This window comes from Hylobates moloch, unplaced genomic scaffold, assembly GCF_009828535.3.
Source record: "Hylobates moloch isolate HMO894 unplaced genomic scaffold, HMol_V3 SCAFFOLD_3, whole genome shotgun sequence".
In the NCBI taxonomy this organism is placed as follows: domain Eukaryota; kingdom Metazoa; phylum Chordata; class Mammalia; order Primates; family Hylobatidae; genus Hylobates; species Hylobates moloch.
In genome coordinates this window covers 32297257-32310744 of record NW_026652278.1, presented here as the reverse complement: position 1 = coordinate 32310744, position 13488 = coordinate 32297257, and the positions used below count along the sequence as shown (strand labels likewise).

General features: G+C 43.0%; 1 protein-coding gene and 1 non-coding gene across 8 annotated transcripts in view; one reads left to right on the top strand and one right to left on the bottom strand.

Annotated features, from left to right (window-relative positions):
• BTRC (beta-transducin repeat containing E3 ubiquitin protein ligase) overlaps positions 1 to 13488 on the top strand; it is a 225697-nt gene that overhangs the window by 1670 nt on the left and 210539 nt on the right. The gene's annotated exons all lie outside the window — the stretch shown is intronic.
• Positions 9645 to 9835, bottom strand: LOC116466237 (U2 spliceosomal RNA). Its single transcript, XR_004247468.1, has one exon. It is a non-coding gene; the product is annotated as a U2 spliceosomal RNA (small nuclear RNA).

Sequence of the window (13488 nt, the reverse complement as noted above, 5' to 3'; positions counted from 1 at the left end):
AAATTGAATTTTAGGCTTTAAACTGCCCCATTTATAAGAATCCTTTTTTGGAATCTAGTCAAATTCAATAAAACTTTATCTTGCATTAGTGTTTTCAAAAACACCTAATTAAAGTTCAAGAGTATCATTAACAAAATTTCATTGAGCCTGAAGAAGGTTCTTGGATTTCTGCCCAACATTAAAATTCTAAATATGAAGAAGAGACCTTGAACTTTTACTGGACTTTAGAAGTAAGTGAAAGTTACTAGACTTAAGTTAGAAAACTGTTACTGCTTATTTTCGTTTTCCTACTTAGAGGATTGACTCCTTTTTTTTTTTCTTTCGAGTTGGAGTCTCGCTTTGTTGCCCAGGCTGGAGTGCAGTGGTGCAGCCTCCGCCTCCTGGGTTCAAGCGATTCTCCTGCCTCAGCCTCCCGAGTAGCTAGAACTACAGGTGCGGGCCACCACGCCCATCTAATTTTTGTATTTTTAGTAGGGTCGGGGTTTCACCATATTGGCCAGAATGGTCTCATCTGCTGACCTCGTGATCCGCCCACCTTGGCCTCCCAAAGTGCCGGGATTTCAGGTGTGAGCCACAGGGCCCAGCAGAGGGTTGACTCTTAATCCAAATCCTGACACTTGTGTCAGATTTATGGAATAATGTGATTTACAGATCATAAAGAGACATTATGAGATCATCCTTTTTACTCTCAGACTTCAGCCTAGTAACATTCTCAGCTACTTAATCTCTGCTTTGTAGTTATGTTTTGATAATGGCCTCCTGGTTGAGTTAAAGTGGACTTGGAGATGACCATGTAGTAGTTGCAGCTTTTAGGGCACCACACATTATTAAATCTTGAATCAGTTTCCATAGGGAGAAGCCAGTTTTTTCTTTTAATTTTAGTTACTTTCATTATTGACCTTGCCTGCTGTTTTGGCTGCCATTTGAGAAAAGGTCAACTAGAACAGGGTCACCAGAATGACACCTTAAAAGAAACAGAGAATGGAGAGTTTGAGATTGGGTATTCTCTTTCAGTGCAGTAACAGTCTTATGAATCTGAGTAAGTCACAACTTCCCTTTGGTGCCAGTTACCTTGCTATAACGTGTCTGTTTATTCAGAGTCAGTTTTAAGAAAGGAAGATAGGCCGGGTGCGGTGGCTCATGCCTGTAATCCCAGGACTTTGGGAGGCCGAGGCGGGCGGATCACAAGGTCAGGAGATAGAGACCATCCTGGCTAACATGGTGAAACTCCATCTCTACTAAAAGTACAAAAAATTAGCCGGGTGTGGCAGCGTGCCCCTGTAGTCCCAGCTACGCGGGAGGCTGAGGCAGGAGAATGGTGTGAACCCGGGAGGCAGAGCTTGCGGTGAGCCGAGATTGCGCCACTGCCCTCCAGCCTGGGCGACAGAGCAAGACTCCGTCTCAAAAAAAAAAAAGGGAAGATATTGGCCAGGCGCGGTGGCTCATGCCTGTAATTCCAGCACTTTGGGAGGCTGAGGCGGGCAGAACACGAGGTCAGGAGATCGAGACCATCTTGGCCAACATGGTGAAACCCCGTCTCTACTAAAAATACAAAAATTAGCCAGGCCTGGTGGCGCGCACCTGTAGTCCCAGCTGCTGGGGAGGCTGAGGCAGTAGAATCACTTGCACCCAGGAGGCAGAGGTTGCAGTGAGCTGAGATTGTGCCATTGCACTCCAGTCTGGGTGACAGAGCGAGACTCTGTCCCAAAAAAAAAAAGGAAGCTATTTGAGCTAGCATCAAATAATTAGTGCACAGTACACATAGAAGAACTATCCTTTTAATCAAACGGACATTTTTATTACTATTTGGCTTTGTTCTGGTCTTAACCTTTCCCTCAATTGTGAATCGCTAATGACAACTTTCATACAGATGTCATGATTTCCATGGTTTAAACAAATGTAAAATTAGTTTAAAATGCCAGAATGAGATGGATACTCTCACAAATTTGCTCATTGCTATACTAATGTGCCTTGATAAAGAATTTTACAATAAAATCCTATTAATAAGACTACTGATTCAGAGATGACCATAATTCACACGTGATCGAGACTTAAAGCTTATTGTTTTACTTGTGAAAAAATAGTTTAAGCAGAATGTTTAACTTTTAAAAACAAATAAATGATGTTGAAAGCAACCGTTTACATTAACTTATGTGCTAATGTCTCTCATTCAGCTTTAGCAGGTCCTCAAGGACCTTTCTTAATACTTTTTTGGTTAACAAAAGTATAAACGGAAACTTGAAGAGAACCTAAGAAGAGAAATGAAAATGATTGAGGGAATATAGACCCCAAAATACACAAACACACACACACACGTGCACACATTTAAGATAGGGGTTGAAAAGACATGCTGAGGAGGAATTTGAACTTTATTTTTGTTTTCACCTTTGAGTCAGGGTCTCACTATGTTGCCCAGGCTAGAGTGCAGTCATAGCTTGCTGCAGCCTCAAACTCCCAGGCTCACACGATCCTCCTGCTTCGGCCTCTCAAGTGGCTACAGGCACACACCACTATGCTGGCTATTTTTTTTTTTTTGTTTGTTTTTGTAGAGACGAGGGTCTGCCTTTGTTGACAGGAGTGGTTTTTGAACTCCTGGGCTCAAGGGATCCTCCTGCCTTGGCCTCCCATTGTTGGGATTACAGGCGTGAGCCACCTTGCCAAGTCACGTGTATTTTTAAAAACAGGATAAATATATTCTTGTCCAGCCAATCCCAGAATCAAGTACAGTAGCTTGAAATGGATGAAATAATTTTAGAATGTATGTAAGTTTTATTTGTAGAGCTGATAGATAAATGAAACAGTATAAAGGGTAAATATTTGCTGTTTAACAGACAACCTCAAAACTTAGCTTAAAAAAACCAATTTATGGGCCGGGCGCGGTGGCTCACGCTTGTAATCCCAGCACTTTGGGAGGCCGAGGCGGGCGGATCACGAGGTCAGGAGATCGAGACCACGGTGAAACCCCGTCTCTACTAAAAATACAAAAAATTAGCCGGGCGTGGTGGCGGGCGCCTGTAGTCCCAGCTACTCGGAGAGGCTGAGGCAGGAGAATGGCGTGAACCCGGGAGGCGGAGGTTGCAGTGAGCCGAGATCGCGCCACTGCACTCCAGCCTGGGCGACAGAGCAAGACTCCGTCTCAAAAAAAAAAACAAACAAAAAAAAAACCAATTTATTTTTCCCCTCAAGTCTGATGGTTTTTCTGCTTCACTTGGTATTGGTTGAGGTGTGGGAAAGACCTTCACTTCTCCTCTATATGGGCCTTTCTCTACCTGGCTGCTTGGATTTCCTTAAAGTGTGGTGGCAAGGTTCTAAGAAGGGACATTCCAGGAGACAGGAAGTAGAGACTGCCAGTCTTCTAAATCCTAGATTTGGAAGTCCAAGAATGTCACGGTGGGTCAAAGCCAGTCAAGGCCAACTACAGAGGAAGGAGAAATAATCTCTACCTATTGATAGGAAGGGTGGCGTGCATAAACAGGGAAGGGGGAATTGTTGGGGGCCACTTTTTGAGACTTGCTACCATAGGTGCTATGCTAGTTGGATGCTCAGGCTAAAAATAAAAATGGTATCAGCCAAGTTTGTGGGTCATAATGCTAGGAATGTTTAGGAGACGTCTCTTTTTTTGAGGTTAACTTCGGAAGGCACTAACATGATCTCCTGCATGACTTCCCTTAATGATGTCACTGTAGACATAATACTGGGTGAATTAATGTGATTCAGTAAGCTTGCTTACTTCAGGAAACATAGGTATCTAAACACAGATTACATTTTAAAATAAATTGTCAGATGTTTCACTGTAATGGAATTTTCTTTACATCAGTGAAATTGATTACCAGGTAGTGGGATGAACATCTGAAACTAGTTCTTAGTTTAAGTTGTCAGAGTTTGTGTGTATACTTTACCTATTTCCAGTTTAAATTAGCTTTCAAACAGTTTCTTTTCTGAGTACTCTTATAGGTGTTGGGGTATGAAATTAGTGGTAATTCTTTCTGCTAATTTTCTTTTTTTTTGTCTGAGATACCCTGAGTCTCGCTCTGTTGCCCAGACTGGAGTGCAGTGGCACAATTTCGGCTCACTGCAACCTCTGCCTCCTGGGTTCAAGTGATTCTCCTGCCTCAGCCTCTGAAGTAGCTGGAATTACAGGCATGTACCACCTCGCCTGGCTAATTTTTTTTTTTTTTGAGATGGAGTTTCGCTCTTGTTGCCCAGGCTGGAGTGCAATGGTGCAATCTCAGTTCACTGCAACCTCTGCTTCTGAGGTTCAAGTGATTCTCCTTCCTCAGCCTCCCCTATAGCTGGGATTACAGGCATGCATCACCACGCCCAGCTAATTTTGTATTTTTGGTAGAGACAGGGCTTGTCCATGTTGGTCAGGCTGGTCTCGAACTCCCAACCTCAGGTGATCTGCCCACCTTGGCCTCCCAGAGTGCTGAGATTACAGGCATGAACTGCCATGTCCAGCCTCTTTTTGCTGATTTTCTAAATTTATGTTTATAGTAGATTTTCATAAATTATGAAAAGTGAATTATTAGATGTGGAGTAAAAATTCAACTTTGAGTAGTTTTAGAAATTATTTATTGCTAAATTAGAAAATAAACTTTCAAAAGAGATCTCTTATTTTTTTAAAAAAACTTAATTGAGACAGAGTCTCACTCTGTCACCCAGGCTGGAGTACAGTGGTGCAATCTTGGCTCACTGCAGCCCCTGCCTCCTGGGTTCAAGCGATTCTTGTGCCTCAGCTTCCCAGGTAGCTGGGACTACAGGCATGCGCCACCACGCCCAGCTAAGTTTTATGTTTTTAGTAGAGACAGGGTTTCACCGTGTTGCCCAGGCTGGTCTCGAACTCCTGACCTCAAGTGATCCGCCCACCTTGGCCTCCCAAAGTGCTGGGATTACAGGCGTGAGTCACTATGCCTGGCCTAGAGATGGGATCTGGTTTTTTTTTTCAGATGGCGTCTTGCTCTGTCACCCAGGCTGGAGTGCAATGGCACGATCTCAACTCACTGCAACCTCCGCTTCCCGGGTTCAGGCAATTCTCCTGTCTCAGCCACCTGAGTAGCTGGGATTGCAGGCACCTGCCATCATCCCTGACTAATTTTCGTATTTTTGTAGACGGGGTTTCACCATGTTGGCCAGGCTATTCTTGAACTCCTGACCTCAGGTAATCCGACCGCCTCGGCCTCCCAAAGTGCTGGGATTATAGGCATTAGCTACCGTGTCTGGCCTCTAGAGATGGGATCTTGCTTGCTCTGTTGCCAGGCTGGCCTTGAACTCAGGCTGGGGTTAAGTGATCTTTCTGCCTTGGTCTCTCCAGTAGCTGGGACTACAGGTGCGTGCCACCACTCGCAGCCTAAAATACTTTTTAAATCTCACCTACTTTCTAGCAGTATTTTATTTTATTAGGGCACAGCTCTGCCATCAATAGGCTGAGCTCACTGCAGCCTCAAACTCCTGGACTGAAGCAATGCTCCTGCCTCAGCCTCCTGAGTAGCTGGGACTACAGGTTTGTGCCACTACACCTGGCTATAGTTTTATTTTTTTGTAGAGATGGGGTCTTGCTGTGTTGCCCAGGCTGGTCTGGAACTCCTGGCCTCAAGTGATTCTCCTGCATCAGCCTTCCAAATTGCTGGGATTACAGGTTTGAGCCACCATGCCCAGCTCTAGCAATTTTTTTTTTTTGAGACGGAGTCTCGCTCTATTGCCCAAGCTGGAGTGCAGTGGTGCAGTCTCGGCTCACTGCAACCTCAGCTTCCTGGGTTCAAACAGTTCTGCCTCAGCCTCCCGAATAGCTGGGATTATAGGCATGTGCCACCACGCCTGGCTAATTTTTTGTATTTTTAGTAGAGATGGAGTTTCACTGTGTTAGCCAGGATGGTCTCGATCTCCTGACCTTGTGATCCACCCGCCTTGGCCTCCCTAAGTGCTGGGATTCCAGGCATGTGCCACCGCACCTGGCCAGCAATATTTTAATGTAGCACAGAAGTCCTTTCTAAATGTGTATAGTGAGAATCCATTGAGGATGAAATAGAAAATATTTACCTAAGTTTAACAACTTAGTCAATAAAAATAAAACTTTCTCTTTCCGTAATAAATCAATCTCAGCATTCTAAAATAGGCAGTGGAGGGGGGAAGAAATCTCCATGGGAAGGGACCACTGGATCTTAACAGTTTCAACTAGTGTTCCACAATATTTCCGCTGTACTTGGGGAGAATTTCTGGATAATTAGAATAGTCTGAGGCTTATTCCTTTTAGTTTCCCATAGCCTGATTGAGATAGAGCTATGAGATCAGCTATAACATACAGAAGACTCAGATAACCAAGTGAAAAAGATAACTGAGATTAATGTTGAACTAAGAATATGATTGTTCTCTGAGGCACTACCTGCTAGTTCCTGGATTACCTTTATGGGTGGCCAAGGTGGGGATTGGGAAGCAAGGGAGCAAAAGCCCCAGAGCTAAGGGAGAGAGAATTTCTGCCTGCCTAAGATGAACCTTTTGAGTTGGATTTTTTTTTTTTCTTCGCCCTTGAGATGGAGTCTCACTCTGTCGCCAGACTGGAGTGCAGTGGCATGATCTCGGCTCACTGCAACCTCTGACTCCCTGGTTCAAGTGATTCTCCTGCCTCAGCCTCCCAAGTAGTTGGGATTACAGGCACACACCACCACACCCAGCTCATTTTTGTGTTTTTAGTAGGGATGAGGTTTCACCATGTTGGCCAGGACGGTCTCGATCTCCTCCTCGTGATTCGCCCGCCTTGGCCTCCCAAAGTGCTGGGATTACAGCTGTGAGCCACCGCTCCCGGCCTTGAGTTGGAATTTCTTTCTGAAATCTTGCTCCTTTCTGTAGTTTGGCTTTCCTTTCAGGGTATCTAATTTTGCCTTCCTGCTCCTAGGCTTGTGACCTGACCTGATGCTGTCAATTACAGGACAATGCAGAGGTGCAAGAAATTTTTTTTTTTTTTTTTTTTTTTTTGAGATGGAGTTTTGCTCTTGTTGCCCAGGTTGGGGTGCAATGGCACGATCTTGGCTCACAGCAACCTCCGCCTCCCAGGTTACAGGCATGTGCTACCACACCCAGCTAATTTTGTATTTTTAGTAGAGACAGGGTTTTTCCATGTTGGTCAGGCTGGTCTTGAACTCCCAACCGACCTTAGGTGATCCGCCCGCCTCAGCCTCCCAAAGTGCTGGGATTACAGGTGTGAGCCACTATGCCCGGCCGGAAGAAAGTTTTTGTGTTTTGTTAATACAGTCAGCCACGAATAGCTAACAGCTATTACAGCTGGCCCCTCATATTCGTGGGTTCCATATCTGCTAATTTAACCATTGATTGAAAATATTCAGAAAAAGAGACCACAATAAAGAATAACAATATAACAATAAAAGTAGGAATTAAAAACAATACAGTATAACAACTACTTACATAACATTTACATTGTATTATTATATGTAACCTAGAGATGATGTGAAATATATGAGAGGATGTGTGTAGGTTATGTGCCATTTAATATAAGGCACTCTAAGAGACTTTTGAGTATCTGTGGATTTTGGTATCTGATGGGAAGATCCTGGAACCGGTTCCCTGCAGCTACGGAGGTTTGACTATAATTATTTAGCATGTACTATTTGCTGTTCTAAATATACTGTTCTAAGCTCTTTATTATTTCATTTCATCCTCCCAGTAATCCTGTGAGATAGATTCAGTATTGTTATTATCCCCATTTTTCATTTAAGGAAAATTATTCCAGAGAGGTTAAGTAACTTGCTCAAAGTCGTGCTAGCAGGTAACCTGAGATTAAATCCAGGCAGTCTGACTTGAGAGCCTTACTTACGTGCAGTATACTTCCTCTTTGAAGAGCAGGAAAACTGTGGGATATGGTGGTATGTTTCCTTAATATCTGTTAAGGCACACTTTGGTAAATGCTAAAATAGAAGCACAAAGTGCTATAGAATTTAAGGGAGGGGAAGTTCTTTCTTTTTTTTTTTTTTTTTTGAGATGTAGTCTTACTCTGTCACCCAGGCTGGAGTGCAGTGGTGCAATCTCGGCTCACTGCAACCTCCACCTCCTGGGTTCAAGCAATTCTCCTGCCTCAGCCTCCCGAGTAGCTGGGACTACAGGTGTGCACCACCACGCCCGGCTAAGTTTTGTATTTTTTAGTAGTGCTGGGATTACAGGTGTGAGCCACTGCGCCTGGCCGGGAAGTTCGTTTTAACTGAAGAGCTCTTCAGCAGCTTTGTAGAAGAAAGCTTTATATTAGATCTTGATGAATAGATAGATTTTGACAGATATCTCTCTGAGGTAGGCAGTCAAGCAGTGGCCAGAATGGAAGAATTACTGTCCAGATTTACATATAGGTTTCCTGATTATTTAAATTACTGATGAAGTGCAGTAAGACTCTACTGTTGTCACAGTATCATTTTAGTTAGCTATTGGCGTTTAGAATCACAAAATACCAGCATCTTACAATGATAGGTATTCATTCTCTTGAAATTGTGGGTTTGCTGGGTAGTGGATGATGTAAACTTGGCTTACTCAAAAGTCAAAAGCCCAAAGTCAAGCAGGGCAGGGAGTAACTTGCACAATACTACAGTGACAGTAATCTACTGCAATAATCTACAGTTGATTTAGAGAATGGTAAGATGCTTATTATGACAACTATTGTGCTTTCTTCTTTCTGCTCTCCATTATTGACACTATCGTGATAGCACTTTTTCATTTTGGTTGCTGAATAATACCTGTTGATTGGATACTCCTAGAATCACAATGTAATACAGCAGATTTCTTCTCTTCATGTTGTGTAGAAAAAAAACATAAAGAATCAGAATCTTGACTATTCCACAGTGATGCCCTGAAAAGTTCAGCAATATCATGGTGCTATTCTTCTATCTTTGGGACTGATAAGCTTGACGTCACTGGAATGGCATTTGTAACAGAATTTGAACTGTAACAGAGTTTGTATCAAGGTCATACATAATAACCCAACAACTCCTTTGTTAACAGTTTTAAGAGCTTTTCCATCTCTTCACTGCACCTAAACTTAAGGTTGCAAAGATCGGGTGCTGATATATTTAGATGTCTGGAAAACTTTCTTTTTTTTTTTTTTTTTTTTTTTTTTTTGAGACGGAGTCTTGCTCTGTCGCCCAGGCTGGAGTGCAGTGGCGCAATCTCGGCTCACTGCAAGCTCTGCCTCCCGGGTTCACGCCATTCTCCTGCCTCAGCCTCTCCGAGTAGCTGAGACTACAGGCGCCCGCCACCACGCCCGGCTAATTTTTTGTATTTTTAGTAGAGACAGGGTTTCACCGTGGTCTCGATCTCCTGACCTCGTGATCCGCCCGCCTCGGCCTCCCAAAGTGCTGAGATTACAAGCGTGAGCCACCGCGCCCGTCATGCTTTCACTGAAAAGTCATGGAGACAGATATCCAGGAATTATAGCATGTGGATAAATATTTTTGTAGCACAGATTCATAAATCCTTGTATGCAGGAAGTACTACACCAAACTGTTAATGTGGTTATTTGTGAGTTGCTGGATTATGGGTAATATTTCAAAATATTTAATGGTATTCTGAAAATATACTAGTAAATACACAGAAAAGCATTATTTAGGTGATATTTCTTTTAATTCTTTTTTTTTTTTTTTTTGTATCCCCAGGGGGGGTGCACCATTCCTGGAGGTACTGCAATACCAGGTTGATGCGTGGAGTGGACGGAGCAAGCTCCTATTCCATCTCCCTGCTCCAAAAATCTATTTAATATATTGTCCTCGGATAGAGGACGTATCAGATATTAAACTGATGAGAACAGATACTACACTTCATCTTAGCCAAAAGGCCGAGAAGCGATTTTAATTCTTTTTCTTTTTTTCCTTTTTAAATTTTTTTTATTTTTATTTTTTTTGAGACAGAGTTTTGCTCTTGGTGCCCAGGCTGGAATACAGTGGCGCAATCTCGGCTCACCGCAACCTCCACCTCCCGGGTTCAAGTGATTCTCCTGCCTTAGCCTCCTGAGTAGCTGGGATTACAGGCATGCACCACCACACCCAGCTAATTTTGTAGTTTTAGTAGAGACGGGGTTTCTCCATGTTGGCCAGGCTGGTCTTGAACTCCCGATCTCAGGTGATCCGCCCGCCTCAGCCTCCCGAAGTGCTGGGATTACTGGCATGAGCTACCGCACCTGGCCCTTTTTTTTTATTTTTTGAGACAGTCTCACTCACTCTGTCACCCACGCTGGGCGATATTTCTTTTCTTTAATTCTTTTTCTTTTTTTCTTTTTAAAATTTTTTTACTTTTATTTTTATTTTTTTTGAGACGGAGTTTCGCTCTTGTTGCACAGGCTGGAGTGCAGTGGTGCAATCTCGGCTCACTGCAACCTCTGCCTTCCGGGTTCAAGCAATTCTCCTGCCTCAGCTTCCCGAGTAGCTGGGACTACAGGTGTGCATCACCACACTCCGCTAATTTTTGTATTTTTATTAAAGACACGGTTTCACCATGTTGGCCAGGCTGGTCTCATACTCCTGACCTCAAGTGATCCACTTGTCTTGGCCTCCCAAAGTTCTGGGATTACAGGCGTGAGCCACCATGCCCAGCCTTCTTTCAATTCTTTAATGTTTTACAGATTTTCTACAGTGAATATATATCATAATCGGAAAAAGAAAATTTAGTATATTGAGTATATGCATTTATAAAACAATATGATCATGGACTACATTGCAGCAAGTACTGGCCAGTGGGCTGACAGTGGCTGCTTGAACAGACTCCTCACTCTGAGCTCCAGTTTTCTTAACCAGAAAATCAGCTGTTGTTAATTTACCTACTTAAAAAGGGTCTCTCTCTGTTTTTCCTTTCAATTCATGTTAAATTCTAAATTGCCATGTATAAGTAAGGGGTTAATTGTCAATTTACACCATAAAACCCCTTTATGTATCCAAGGTTTTCATAGGAAATTTAGGACTGTATGATCCTAAATTGTGCTGGAGTACCACATTTTCTGTTAAGTAGTACCTGGCAATAAAGTATAGGAAAAAAAAATCAGTGGGTTGACAAGAGAGGTCATGATAATGTACCTGTAATGTAATTTGATTAAAAATGTGAGCTTGAACTGATTGCAAAGCATTGTTACATATAGGGGAAGACATTATGGGGGCAGAGGGGGGTGAAGATACAAAGTTGAATAAAACTTCTCTAGAGCGTCACAATCTAATAAGATAAGCATTTATAAATATCTCTTAAGGCGCACTTTGTTAAGTGCTAAAATAGTGGCACAAAGTGCTATAGAATTTAAGAGAGGCAACAGAAAAAAAAAGTAAATTGAGTTAAAGGAAGGAAGGAGAAATTAGTTTTTTTGTTGTTGTTGTTTTTTTGAGACGGAGTCTCGCCCTTTCACCCAGGCTGGAGTGCAGTGGCGCGATCTCGGCTCACTGCAGGCTCCGCCCCCCGGGGTTCACGCCATTCTCCTGCGTCAGCCTCCCGCATAGCTGGGACTACAGGCCCCCGCCACCTCGCCCGGCTAATTTTTTGTGTTTTTAGTAGAGACGGGGGTTTCACCGTGTTAGCCAGGATGGTCTCGATCTCCTGACCTCGTGATCCACCTGCCTCGGCCTCCCAAAGTGCTGGGATTACAGGCGTGAGCCACCGTGCCCTACTGAGAAATTAGTTTTAACGAGAGATTTTTTAGGAGCTTTATAGAAGAAAGTTTTTTATTGGACCTTGAAGAATAGATAGATTTTGACACACTTGTGGTGGGCAGTTCCAAGAATAGGAAGTAGCTTGGGTAAAGGCCAGGAGATCAGAAGTTGGGCAGGTGCAGTGAGTTATAGGTGGGTAGATAGGTATAATTTGAGTATATCAGATAAGGAAAATATAAATTGGAGGCCCAGGGAGTTTGGATTTAATCTAGTTTATATATATATATATATTTTATTTATTTATTTATTTATTTATTTATTTTTTTTTGAGGTGGAGTCTCGCTCTGTCGCCCAGGCTGGAGTGCAGTGGCGCGATCTTGGCTCACTGCGTCGTCTGCCTCCTAGGTTCAAGCCATTCTCCTACCTCAGCCTCCTGAGTAGCTGGGACTACATGCGCGCACCATCACGCCCAGCTAATTTTTGTATTTTTAGTAGAGACAGGGTTTCGCCATGTTGGCCAGGATGGTCTGTATCTCTTGACCTTGTGATCCGCCCGCCTCGGCCTCCCAAAGTGCTGGGATTACAAGTGTGAGCCACTGTGCCTGGCCTAGATCTATATTTAAGAAGAATATTCTAGTGTGCTTTATGTATGTGTTAATGTGAGCTTTTTTACTAAAGTAAAATATATATACAAATAGTTACATATTTTTAATATGTACAAATAATTATATATAGCTCAGTGAGTTTTTACCTAGTGAACACACCTTCGTAACCATTATCTAGATCAGGAATAGAGCTTTGCCAGCACTCCACAAGTTGCTTTCATGCCCCCTTTATTTACTAACTCCCTACTCCCAAGGGAAACCACTCTCTTATAATATCTGTAGATTAGTTTTACTGTTATTGGTATGTAAGCTCATCTAAATGGAATCATTCCAGGGTGTATTCTTTGGTGTCTGGTATCTTTTGTCCCACATTGTTTGTAAGATGATTCATTCAGGTTGTTGTGGGAGGTGTGGTGTGTTTATTCTTGTTAATGTATTCCACTGTGATTAATCATTCAGATTAGTCATTCTATTTTTGATGGACACTTGGGTTATTTCCAGTTTTTGGCTACTTTAAATTGTGCTATTATAAATAATCTTGTACAGTCTTTCCTTAAACATATGTACATATTTCTGTTGGGTAGGTACCTGAGAATGGAATCGCTGGGTCACAGGGTATGAAAATGTTTAGCTTTATGCTATGGTTTGAATATAGCTTGTTTGGCCCTGCCAAGTCTCATGTTGAAATTTGATCTCCAGTGTTGGAGGTGGGGCCTGGTGGGAGGTGTTTGGATTATGAAGGTGCATTCCTCATGAAGGGCTTGGTGCCATCCTGTTGGAAATAAGTGAGTTCTCACTCCATTAGTTCCTGCCAGAGCTGGTTGTTTAAGAGTCTGGCACCTCCCTCTTCTTTCTTTTGGTTTCTCTCTTGGTGTGTGATTTCTGCACATTCAGCTCCTCTTCGCCCTCCACCATGAGTGGAAGCCGCTTGAGACTCTCACCAGGAGCAGATGCTAGCACCATGCTTCTTGTACAGCCTGCAGAACTGTGAGCCAAATAAACCTTTTTTTATTATGAATTACCCACCCTCAGGTATTCCATTATAGCAACATAAATGGACTAAGACACTTTAGTAGAACCTATGCAACTGTTTTTCTTTTTTTTTTTTTTTTTTTTTTTTTTTTAGAGACAGGGTCTCACTCTGTTGCCCAGGCCGGAGTGCAGGGGCATGATCGTGGGTCACTGCACCCTCGAACTCCTGGGTTCAAGCTGTCTTCCCATTTCAGCCTCCTGAGTAACTAGGACTACAGGCATGTGCCACCACACTC